Below are 12,500 nucleotides of genomic sequence, written 5' to 3' on the forward strand. Positions count from 1 at the left end.
TTAACCTAACCTACGTTGTGCCTTAACCTAACCTACGTTGTGCCTTAACCTAACCTACGTTGTGCCTTAACCTAACCTAATTTGTGCCTTAACCTAACCTAATTTGTGCCTTAACCTAACCTAATTTGTGCCTTAACCTAACCTAATTTGTGCCTTAACCTAACCTAATTTGTGCCTTAACCTAACCTAATTTGTGCCTTAACCTAACCTAATTTGTGCCTTAACCTAACCTAATTTGTGCCTTAACCTAACCTACGTTGTGCCTTAACCTAACCTACGTTGTGCCTTAACCTAACCTACGTTGTGCCTTAACCTAACCTACGTTGTGCCTTAACCTAACCTACGTTGTGCCTTAACCTAACCTACGTTGTGCCTTAACCTAACCTACGTTGTGCCTTAACCTAACCTACGTTGTGCCTTAACCTAACCTACGTTGTGCCTTAACCTAACCTACGTTGTGCCTTAACCTAACCTACGTTGTGCCTTAACCTAACCTACGTTGTGCCTTAACCTAACCTACGTTGTGCCTTAACCTAACCTACGTTGTGCCTTAACCTAACCTACGTTGTGCCTTAACCTAACCTAATTTGTGCCTTAACCTAACCTAATTTGTGCCTTAACCTAACCTAATTTGTGCCTTAACCTAACCTAATTTGTGCCTTAACCTAACCTAATTTGTGCCTTAACCTAACCTAATTTGTGCCTTAACCTAACCTAATTTGTGCCTTAACCTAACCTAATTTGTGCCTTAACCTAACCTAATTTGTGCCTTAACCTAACCTACGTTGTGCCTTAACCTAACCTACGTTGTGCCTTAACCTAACCTACGTTGTGCCTTAACCTAACCTACGTTGTGCCTTAACCTAACCTACGTTGTGCCTTAACCTAACCTACGTTGTGCCTTAACCTAACCTAGTTTGTGCCTTAACCTAACCTAGTTTGTGCCTTAACCTAACCTAATTTGTGCCTTAACGTAACCCATGTTGTGCCGTAACGTAACCCATGTTGTGCCGTAACGTAACCCATGTTGTGCCGTAACGTAACCCATGTTGTGCCGTAACGTAACCCATGTTGTGCCGTAACGTAACCCATGTTGTGCCGTAACGTAACCCATGTTGTGCCGTAACGTAACCCATGTTGTGCCGTAACGTAACCCATGTTGTGCCGTAACGTAACCCATGTTGTGCCGTAACGTAACCCATGTTGTGCCGTAACGTAACCCATGTTGTGCCGTAACGTAACCCATGTTGTGCCGTAACGTAACCCATGTTGTGCCGTAACGTAACCCATGTTGTGCCGTAACGTAACCCATGTTGTGCCGTAACGTAACCCATGTTGTGCCGTAACGTAACCCATGTTGTGCCGTAACGTAACCTATAATATGCCTTAACCTAACCTATAATATGCCTTAACCTAACCTATAATATGCCTTAACCTAACCTATAATATGCCTTAACCTAACCTATAATATGCCTTAACCTAACCTATAATATGCCTTAACCTAACCTATAATATGCCTTAACCTAACCTATAATATGCCTTAACCTAACCTATAATATGCCTTAACCTAACCTATAATATGCCTTAACCTAACCTAAAGTGCGCCGTAACCAAAACTATATTGCGCCTTAACCTGACGCACGTTGTCGCTGAACCTGCTCTGTAATTGTTATGCAACTCGTTAAATTAGTGTAGTGTTGCCTAACCGCAACCCTCGCAATATAGTTCGCTACTCGCACTGCCCGGTCCCCTGTGTATCGCGTCATGTTAAACACCTTGCAGGTGTTGCTGACTTTCCACATGCTCCTGCTATACACTGTAATGTGGATAGCAGCAGGACGTACATGCCCCCCCCCTTCCCCCCTGCCTTCGCAAGCTGGTCGGTGAGAAGTTTGCATGTTCAACGCCCTTCGCATGCCGACGTACTCAGCCTACGTTGTGGTACGGCCTGTCACCTGTCCGCCGATGTACGCAAAACCCACAAACTGTACTGCACATTGGTCCGTATGTACTGAATGATACATCGTGGCACATGTGGCCGTATGACGACTGCGCCTAGCAACGGCGGACCATACAGTCCTAATATTGTGCACGCAGCTACGTGTCGTCTCCCTATAAGAGCTGGATTGCAGTGTGGTACGCCATACAGACGTGTGGGAGGAACGGACGCCCTGGATGGCGATCAGCATGAGCAGTCTGTTGATGTAGTGGAGCGTGTATTCGGACGTAGTCGTCTCTTCTCACACACCGTGATAGCATGTTGCACCGTGTTCCACATCTGCGACATGCTGCAGAGGCCGGCTGACAGTCGTTCGCGCAATGGACACCGCATACGTACGGGGTCGACCTTCCACGTGTTCTCTAGGCGTGCACATGTTGTTGCGTCTATGTGGGCAGACGTAGTGTGTTGTGACACCTGACACAGGCATGCAATACTCGTTGCAAATGGCGATGGACGTGTACGTTTGCTGGTGACGTTACGCAAATGAACAACTGGTAACCCGTTGTGGTGCGGTTGTTCTCGCTAGAGGTGAATCAGTGTTGGCGACGATCGGTCGAGCTATTAACCGGTTGTTTCAGGGATACCCACCATGCCCACGAACGTGAAAGGGGATCTGGGTGTGAGGCGATACGCGGCGGTGGCTGGGTGGGACCGTCCCCGGCCGGTGAGGGGGGGCCGCCCGGCGTGCTGGCAGCGCGGTGCGTGGGCGCACGCGCTACAGCCGGCTGGTGGGGGCGGCCAGTGGCAGGCGCGCCGGCCGACGGACGCGGCAGGCGGCGCAGCTGCGCGCCGGCGCCCCCTGCTCGCGGCGCCTTGCGGCCAAAGTAGGTCCTCGCGGGCCCGGTGCGAAGCGCGGTGGCCATCTGCAGTGTGCTGGTCCGATTGAGGACTTTGTGCGCTGAGGATGCGCCGCCGCCCGGCGCTCGGCGCCGCGACGCCGTCTGCTGCTCGGTCGCCCCAGCGGTTCTCGCAGGTGGTTTGTATCGCAGCTGTGCGGACGTGTTGGCGCGTGCGCTGTGCTGGGAGAGTTCGCTTCGGCACCCAAGTGGGGCTTTTGTCCTTCTGTGGCGCCGGCGTTGGAGCTGCCGGTCACCGTAGGTGGCGCGTGTTGTCTCCCGCCGGCAATGCCACGACAGCACGCTCCCGGGCCTCTGTCGGCAGCGGCAAGCTCAGTTGGGAGCACGGGTGGTCGCACCTAAAGCGTCTACTCGCCTAACTCCGGGCGATTGCGCCTCTCTCGAACCCGACCAAGTACTTAGGACGGCGCTGCGCGCCGCCGGGACCTGAGAGGGTTTCGAGGTGTGTTGTGCAGGGGAGCTCAGCCTCCTCCTGTTTGCAGAATAATTGAGCGGACGCTTGCGTGTTCGCGCGGGCCCCCGGGACACACTCCCGGGCGGCCGGCTGCTCAGCTCTAGTTGACGCAGCTCCCTGGTTGATCCTGCCAGTAGTCATATGCTTGTCTCAAAGATTAAGCCATGCATGTCTCAGTACAAGCCGCATTAAGGTGAAACCGCGAATGGCTCATTAAATCAGTTATGGTTCCTTAGATCGTACCCACGTTACTTGGATAACTGTGGTAATTCTAGAGCTAATACATGCAAACAGAGTCCCGAGTCTGGCGTGAGGTCAGTCGTTTGACGGCGCGTTTCGGGGCGGGCCCGCCCGCTGCCGGCGCGTCGTAGGGCACGGAAGCTCGCACTGGGGCGTATCGCTTTCCAGTCGGGTGTGCCGCGGCCGTCCTCACAGGGGAAGTGAAGCGTCTCATATAGCCTCTCCTTCCCAAGTGGCTCTTTCCGCCTTCCCGTGGTGCCAGATGTTAAGCTTGGCTTCTGCCTTGCGACAAAAGGGAGAGCTGCGACCCAACCCGATGCGAAAGCGAAGGGTGCGTGGCACAGGGGGAGCTGTGTCAAGGGACCGAACACCAGTCCCTCTCTGTTCGCAGGGCACAGACCAGCAGGTGCTCTGCATGCCGGCGACCTCGTTTGTCGGCGTGGGATCGCGGCGCGAGTCGGCAAGGGTGCTTCGCCGCGCCCCTGGGTAACCGGGGCGTGTTCTGCCAATCCCAGGAGGTGGTGACATCGCCTGGGCTAGGTTAGATGGGCCCAGACCGCCGAACGACTGGGGGACCGACCCACCACCTGAGTAGGAGTGGGTCCTTGGCCTTCCGGTGGAAACTCGGGCTAGTAGGCGGCGAAGGGCGAGGGGTGCATCCGCCTCTCCGGAGTGCGGGGTGCACTTGCCGAGGAGCGTCGAGTGAAATCGTCGACGACGAGGCCTTCGACGGGGACCAGTGCGCTGGCAACGGCGCGCTGAACCCTGCAGCTCAGGAGTGCCCTTGACCTAGGGGCGAGGTCGGTGGGCGAGCTGCTACAGTCCCCCCCCATGCCAGAGGAGCCGGTCCGGGGTAAGAGACGGGCCCCCAACCTTTTTTCACTCGTCAACAAATATGGCTGACCAAGAGACGAGTGACTCGAGTGCGCTATCGAGGGCGAGTATGTCTGCTGTCCCTACCTCACAGGAGGAAGTGGGACATGAAGATGAGAACGTGTATGAAAGACACTGTCGCATCAGTCAAATTCTTGACTCCAGTGTCAAAAACGGAAAGATTAGTCAGGCTGCGGTCCTGGCAATAAAGAATGAACTCGCTGCCTGGGCCATAGCACATGCTAAGCTAGAAGGGCGGCTTGAAGAATTGGAGAAAGAGAATACCAGACTTCGACAACAACCGATTAAGACATGGGCTGGAGTGGTGGCGCAAACCGCCACGAAGGCCCAAACAACCAAGGAAACGATTGCCAAGGTTTCGAAGAAACCAGACACGGCAGTCTTTCTAAGACCATTACCAGGACAGACCATCAAAAAAGTACAAGAAATTTTCACAACTACCATTGACCCGGCAAAAGACAAAATTAAAGTGAACAAAGTGAAAGCTACCAAGAATGTGGTAATCGTGGATCTTGCCACAGAGGAAGATAGGGACAAGATATTAAATAACAATAAACTAAAAAAGGCAGTAAAGTGTGAACCACTCAAAAAGAGAAATCCATTAGTTATCTTGTATGATGTACCTGTAGCATTGACCGAAAGTGACATCTATGAAACCCTTTATAACCAGAATTTTAATGACTGTGAGTGGGAAACGTTTAAAAATGATTTCAAGCTGCGTTTTAAAACCGGGCCTCGGGAACGAGATGTCGTCCATCACGTTGCTGAGGTTTCTGGTAAGATGTGGCGCAAACTAACCGCTATGGGCAAAGTATACATAGGGTTTCACGCAATTAATGTCAGAGACTACTTAGTAGTCCCCCGGTGCCACAATTGTGGCGATCTGGATCATGTCCATAAGCACTGCGAAAGGAAGCCGGCCTGCTCCAGGTGTGGGGCAGAAGACCATACAAGAAAAAATTGTAATAAAAACGCAACCTGTATCCCATGTACAAAAAGAGGAAGAAAACCGTGCAACACCACTGGAAGGAACTGCCCAACGTACAGGATGTTGGAACAAAGGTTAATTTCGCGAATTGATTATGGCTGAGTCCATAACAGAACTCAGGAAGCCTAAAAGGAAATCCCCAAGCAAGAGGTTGAGGGACGCTCTGAGAGCAAGCAAATTTAAACAATTTCTACAAAAAGTCATCCAACCACGATCTATGGTTATAATAATGAAAGATGTATGTGTACAAACAGATCCGTGGGAAGAAGAAGCTCCCTCTCCTCCTTGCTGGGGACCTAGGTCGAACCAAGAACCTTCTCGGCCGCGAAGGCATCCTGTGCTTGGGAGTTCGCTTCCACATAGCAAAGAATCAATAAATACAGCACAAGTCCAGTTTGATGAAGTGACTAGCACAAACTCATCCCTTGATTCACCAACCCAGAGAGGAATGGGAATAGACCCCCAACGAATATACCCCAACCTGGAGCATGCACTGCAACTCTCCAGATTGGAGGAGCCGGCAATCCTCACCACGGCACTAAGACATGTGGTACGTGTCGGCCATGAATATGGCAGAGATGTCACCTTCCCAGTAATGGAGGCTGTGGATAGAATCCAGCTCAAGACAATGAATCTCCCCACCGACTTCGGAGCCCTGCGAGATCTAGTCAAAAAGGTATTTGAAAGACGTAACGAGAATTTCAATATTGAAGAATTATATTATCAAGCAGTAATAACCAATGGTAGAGTAGCTCACGACTGGTCTAAAAACTGGCCAGAATCACATATCCATACCTACTTCCCACGTGAACCAAATAAACGTGGGTCAGATAAACGCACACAACAGTAAACTAGTCTCACAGGAACTTCGGAGGGTGGTGGAAGAGAAGAGTCTAGATGTACTCTGTCTACAGGAACCGTACTCTCAAGCGGGACGAATCCCATACATGGCTGCCAATTGGCAAATAATATACACTGGAGTAGAGCCAAAAGCCGCAATAATAATTACCAACAAATCATTCAGAACCACGGTCCTCGCGCAGTTCTCAAGCGAACACTGCAATGTCGTGGAACTCCAAACATCGACAGGAGTGGTCTACATCTCAAACATATACTTTCAATATGGGCGAGAAATAGATGAGTTCTTGGAGATACTCACACAGGTTGCCACGGCACTGCGGGGACGCAGGATGATAGTGACGGCAGACATAAATGCAAAATCCCCCCTTTGGCTCAGTGGCACTCAAGATGATCGAGGGCTAAAGGCCGAAGAGACAATAATGGCATTACAACTGGTGGTTGCAAACCAACAAGGGAACCCCCCCACCTATACAGGCGGTGGGGGAGATGGCACAAATATAGATGTGACGTTGGTTACACCAAATCTCATCACAAAAGTCAACAACTGGAAAGTGTGGGACAGAGCAACCACCAGTGACCATAACTTGATTACTTTCAATATTGGGGAAAGGGAGTGCCACAGGGACATAGGGTGGGAGCTACAGTTCAATTATAATAAAGCCAACTGGGACCGTCTCGCGGAGGAGTGCAACATCCCGACATTGCTGGAGGGTGATGAAAACGTAGACGAATACGCCGAAGAGCTGGTACAGGCTATCACCAGGGCGGTGCGAGCCGCAGTACCAACCAGGAGGAGAGCCGTCGCGGCCACCCCCACACCATGGTCGGCTGAATTAGAACAGATGCGCCAGGCTGTAAGGAGGGCGAGGAGGTACTACCAGCGGAGTGTCGTCTGGAGAGAGAAACAAAGATGGCTGCAGATCTACAGACAGAGTAAGGATCAATTCCAACAGGAGCTCAGGGCTGTCAGGCTTAGAAGTTGGGAAAGTTATGTGAAAAGCCAATTGGCTACGGACCCCTGGGGAGTCCCATACAAGTTAGTAAGAGAGAAAATAAGATCACCTATGGTGCTTTCCACAGTCAGGGACGGGGACCGGATGACGGGCACGTGGCAGGAAACTGCCGAGGCCCTCCTCCGGGTCCTGTTGCCTGACGACGTGGAAGAAAATGAGACAGATGAACAGAAAGGAATAAGAAGAGAAGACCAAAGGGACTACAACAATAACATAAGAACTTACCCCTTCTCTGAAGAGGAAGTCGCTGCCCAAATAAAGGCCCTTAAAAAGGGCAAAGCTCCTGGCCCGGACGGCATTACTGCGGAAGTGGTGCAATTCCTTGCCCCCCAGCTCGTAGCTCCTCTCACAAAGTTGTACAACGAGTGCCTACAACTCGGGAAATTCCCAGCAATTTGGAAAAAAGCAAATGTAATAATAATTAAAAAGAGTCCAGACAAAGATCCTACTGAAATTAAGTCCTATAGACCTATTTGTCTGCTAGACGTACTGGGCAAACTTTTTGAGAGGCTACTAGCACACAGACTGACAGCACACCGCATGCTGTGTGGGATGAGCGACAGACAATTCGGTTTTCGGCCTGGGTGCTCTGCGTCTGACGCAATCGCCCTGGCTGCCGAGGTCTGTGGCTCTGCCCCGCACAAGTATGTCGTCGGCATCATGGTTGACATCAGTGGCGCCTTCGACAACCTGTGGTGGCCCTCACTCTTTTCCCGCTTGCGGGAAAAGAACTGTCCAGGGCTACTATACGGCTGTCTGAGGAGCTATTGTGTAGACAGGGAGGTCTGGCTATCGGCCCCTAGCGGCACGGTCAGGAAAACTGTGACCAAAGGATGTCCTCAGGGCTCTGTCCTGGGACCTCTCTTTTGGGACATAAACATGGAGCCCCTACTTGAAGATCTAAAGAACTGTAACGATGTGCTAGAGGTCATAGCATACGCTGACGACCTCCTCTTGCTGGTCGGCGGCCGTAGCCGTGAGGATCTAGAACCGAAAGTGGAGAGAGCCGTAACTGTACTTACATCGTGGTGCCAAAGAAGTAAAATGACTATTGCGCCCAACAAGTCAACATATTTGCTTCTCAAAGGCCAATTGGTCAGAAATCCCACAGTAAGAATTAACGGCATGCCAGTTCTTCGGCGCCGTGAGGCCCGATACCTGGGAGTAATCATCGATGAGAGGTGGAATTTTGCATCACATGTTGACACCGTATCCCAAAAGTCACTGGTCTTACTAAATAACCTCATTGGAATAGGTCACAAACGATTCCACCTGCCACCAAATTTAATAAAACTATATCACAATAGTATTCTGACCTCCATAGTAGGATACGGATCAGGAGTCTGGGCACACAGACTCACGAGGGTCATGCCTGCCATGGCCGTAAGAAGAGTGCAGCGAAACATGCTACTACGTTCAGCAGGGGCTTACAGAACGACACCAGGAGGAGCGCTATTAGTATTAATGGGAATTTGTCCATTAGATATAAAAATTAGGGAGCAAGCCGCCTGGTACTGGGTGAAGAAGGAAAACAGGGGTAAAATTAGGGAAATACTTGGGGTCTACGCGGGGGACAGGTATGCAATCAAAAAGAGGGGAATTGAACTTTGGCAGAATCAATGGAGTAGTGAGGATACGGGACGCAGAACTTATGAACTGCTACCAGATATCGAGGAAAGGTTAAAACTTACATTTTTCACACCCACAAGAGGAATGCTGCACTTTCTTACTGGACATGGACCATACCCGACATACCTATGTCGGTTTGGGAAACGGGCTACACCAGCGTGTGACTGTGGTGCTGTGCAAGGTACCCCAGAACATGTGGTGTATGAGTGCCACCTCTTCGATGATGTGGCTCAGGATCTACGACAACAACTACCAAACAGGGACACGTACCACATACTAAGAAGTGAAAACACTTTCAACATCTTAAATACCCTTACTGATGTGATATCAAAGAAAGTAATTAAGAACTTTCTTAGGGACAACCGTCAGTGAAGGACCAACACTTTTCACCGAATTAGACTAGTACACCCTTCCTGTACCGCCAAGTGGGGACCTGGCCAGCCGTCATACGGCTGGAATCCGCCTTACCTTGGACTAGGAGGGAGGGGGGTACAAAACACCGGATTTGACCGCACACCAATTGTGACATGTATTTAGATTAGATTAGTTTAGATGTAGAAGATAGAATAATACCTAGAGTAGACTGCAGCGACACCAACTTAAGGCCAGCCCAGTGCCAGGGGCACGCCCACTGGGATTAGCTCAGTGGGCTGTGGCCAACACCAGTAGGTTTATAGTAGCACTGGCACACCTGTAACGCTGCAGGTAGAATGTAGACTTAGATTAAGTAGCTTAGAATCCCATAGCGGTTAGACTAGAGTAAAACTAATAGAAGTACCTGTAGTGTAGAATAAGCTGCATTAACTGTATAATTGTATCATTAGTAAGACCCGCTAATGTAGTTAGGTAGTGGGTTATATATGAATAATGTAATGTGATGTTATGAATAAAGATTTTTTTTTTTTTTTTTTTAAAAAAAAAAAAGAAAAAAAAAAAAACAGAGTCCCGACCAGAGATGGAAGGGACGCTTTTATTAGATCAAAACCAATCGGTCGGCTCGTCCGGTCCGTTTGCCTTGGTGACTCTGAATAACTTTGGGCTGATCGCACGGTCCTCGTACCGGCGACGCATCTTTCAAATGTCTGCCTTATCAACTGTCGATGGTAGGTTCTGCGCCTACCATGGTTGTAACGGGTAACGGGGAATCAGGGTTCGATTCCGGAGAGGGAGCCTGAGAAACGGCTACCACATCCAAGGAAGGCAGCAGGCGCGCAAATTACCCACTCCCGGCACGGGGAGGTAGTGACGAAAAATAACGATACGGGACTCATCCGAGGCCCCGTAATCGGAATGAGTACACTTTAAATCCTTTAACGAGTATCTATTGGAGGGCAAGTCTGGTGCCAGCAGCCGCGGTAATTCCAGCTCCAATAGCGTATATTAAAGTTGTTGCGGTTAAAAAGCTCGTAGTTGGATTTGTGTCCCACGCTGTTGGTTCACCGCCCGTCGGTGTTTAACTGGCATGTATCGTGGGACGTCCTGCCGGTGGGGCGAGCCGAAGGCGTGCGACCGCCTCGTGCGTGCTCGTGCGTCCCGAGGCGGACCCCGTTGAAATCCTACCAGGGTGCTCTTTATTGAGTGTCTCGGTGGGCCGGCACGTTTACTTTGAACAAATTAGAGTGCTTAAAGCAGGCAAGCCCGCCTGAATACTGTGTGCATGGAATAATGGAATAGGACCTCGGTTCTATTTTGTTGGTTTTCGGAACCCGAGGTAATGATTAATAGGGACAGGCGGGGGCATTCGTATTGCGACGTTAGAGGTGAAATTCTTGGATCGTCGCAAGACGAACAGAAGCGAAAGCATTTGCCAAGTATGTTTTCATTAATCAAGAACGAAAGTTAGAGGTTCGAAGGCGATCAGATACCGCCCTAGTTCTAACCATAAACGATGCCAGCCAGCGATCCGCCGCAGTTCCTCCGATGACTCGGCGGGCAGCCTCCGGGAAACCAAAGCTTTTGGGTTCCGGGGGAAGTATGGTTGCAAAGCTGAAACTTAAAGGAATTGACGGAAGGGCACCACCAGGAGTGGAGCCTGCGGCTTAATTTGACTCAACACGGGAAACCTCACCAGGCCCGGACACCGGAAGGATTGACAGATTGATAGCTCTTTCTTGATTCGGTGGGTGGTGGTGCATGGCCGTTCTTAGTTGGTGGAGCGATTTGTCTGGTTAATTCCGATAACGAACGAGACTCTAGCCTGCTAACTAGTCGCGTGACATCCTTCGTGCTGTCAGCGATTACTTTTCTTCTTAGAGGGACAGGCGGCTTCTAGCCGCACGAGATTGAGCAATAACAGGTCTGTGATGCCCTTAGATGTTCTGGGCCGCACGCGCGCTACACTGAAGGAATCAGCGTGTCTTCCTAGGCCGAAAGGTCGGGGTAACCCGCTGAACCTCCTTCGTGCTAGGGATTGGGGCTTGCAATTGTTCCCCATGAACGAGGAATTCCCAGTAAGCGCGAGTCATAAGCTCGCGTTGATTACGTCCCTGCCCTTTGTACACACCGCCCGTCGCTACTACCGATTGAATGATTTAGTGAGGTCTTCGGACTGGTACGCGGCATTGACTCTGTCGTTGCCGATGCTACCGGAAAGATGACCAAACTTGATCATTTAGAGGAAGTAAAAGTCGTAACAAGGTTTCCGTAGGTGAACCTGCGGAAGGATCATTACCGACTAGACTGCATGTCTTTCGATGTGCGTGTCGTGTCGCGCAACACGCTACCTGTACGGCTCGCAGTAGCCGTGCGCCGCGTGCGGAACCACGCGTTCGTCTCAAAACTAACGGCAATGTTGTGTGGTACGAGCGCTGAAGCGCTGGAGCGGCTGGCCTGCGGCACCTGGCGCCTGGCGCCGGTTTTGAATGACTTTCGCCCGAGTGCCTGTCCGCTCCGGTGTGGAGCCGTACGACGCCCATCGGCCGTGAGGCCGTTGGACACTGAACGCTGGAACAGGGGCCGCCACACGCCTCAGTCCCGCCTATGCAACTGTCTTGAAAGAGATAGTGGAAACTATGAAAAGATCACCCAGGACGGTGGATCACTCGGCTCGTGGGTCGATGAAGAACGCAGCAAATTGCGCGTCGACATGTGAACTGCAGGACACATGAACATCGACGTTTCGAACGCACATTGCGGTCCATGGATTCCGTTCCCGGGCCACGTCTGGCTGAGGGTCGGCTACGTATACTGAAGCGCGCGGCGTTTGCCCCGCTTCGCAGACCTGGGAGTGTCGTGGCCGCCTGTGGGGCCGGCCGCGTCTCCTTAAACGTGCGATGCGCGCCCGTCGCCTGGCGGTTCGCATACCGGTACTTACTCGGTAGCGTGCACAGCCGGCTGGCGGTGTGGCGTGCGACACCTCGTACAACGACCTCAGAGCAGGCGAGACTACCCGCTGAATTTAAGCATATTACTAAGCGGAGGAAAAGAAACTAACAAGGATTCCCCCAGTAGCGGCGAGCGAACAGGGAAGAGTCCAGCACCGAACCCCGCAGGCTGCCGCCTGTCGTGGCATGTGGTGTTTGGGAGGGTCCACTACCCCGACGCCTCGCGCCGAGCCCAAGTC

The 12,500-nt window shown here is 51.3% G+C and overlaps 1 non-coding gene and 1 pseudogene across 1 annotated transcript; both read left to right on the top strand.

The window, feature by feature from the left end:
* The first annotated feature begins 11,959 nt into the window (after positions 1-11,959).
* LOC126476382 (5.8S ribosomal RNA) lies at positions 11,960-12,114 on the top strand. The gene has a single exon (XR_007586924.1). It is a non-coding gene; the product is annotated as a 5.8S ribosomal RNA (ribosomal RNA).
* Positions 12,115-12,302: 188 nt separating this feature from the next.
* The window catches only part of LOC126475534 (large subunit ribosomal RNA), a 5,068-nt pseudogene continuing 4,870 nt past the window's right edge, over positions 12,303-12,500 (top strand).

The sequence above is a fragment of the Schistocerca serialis genome, chromosome 4, assembly GCF_023864345.2.
Source record: "Schistocerca serialis cubense isolate TAMUIC-IGC-003099 chromosome 4, iqSchSeri2.2, whole genome shotgun sequence".
Classification (NCBI taxonomy): domain Eukaryota; kingdom Metazoa; phylum Arthropoda; class Insecta; order Orthoptera; family Acrididae; genus Schistocerca; species Schistocerca serialis.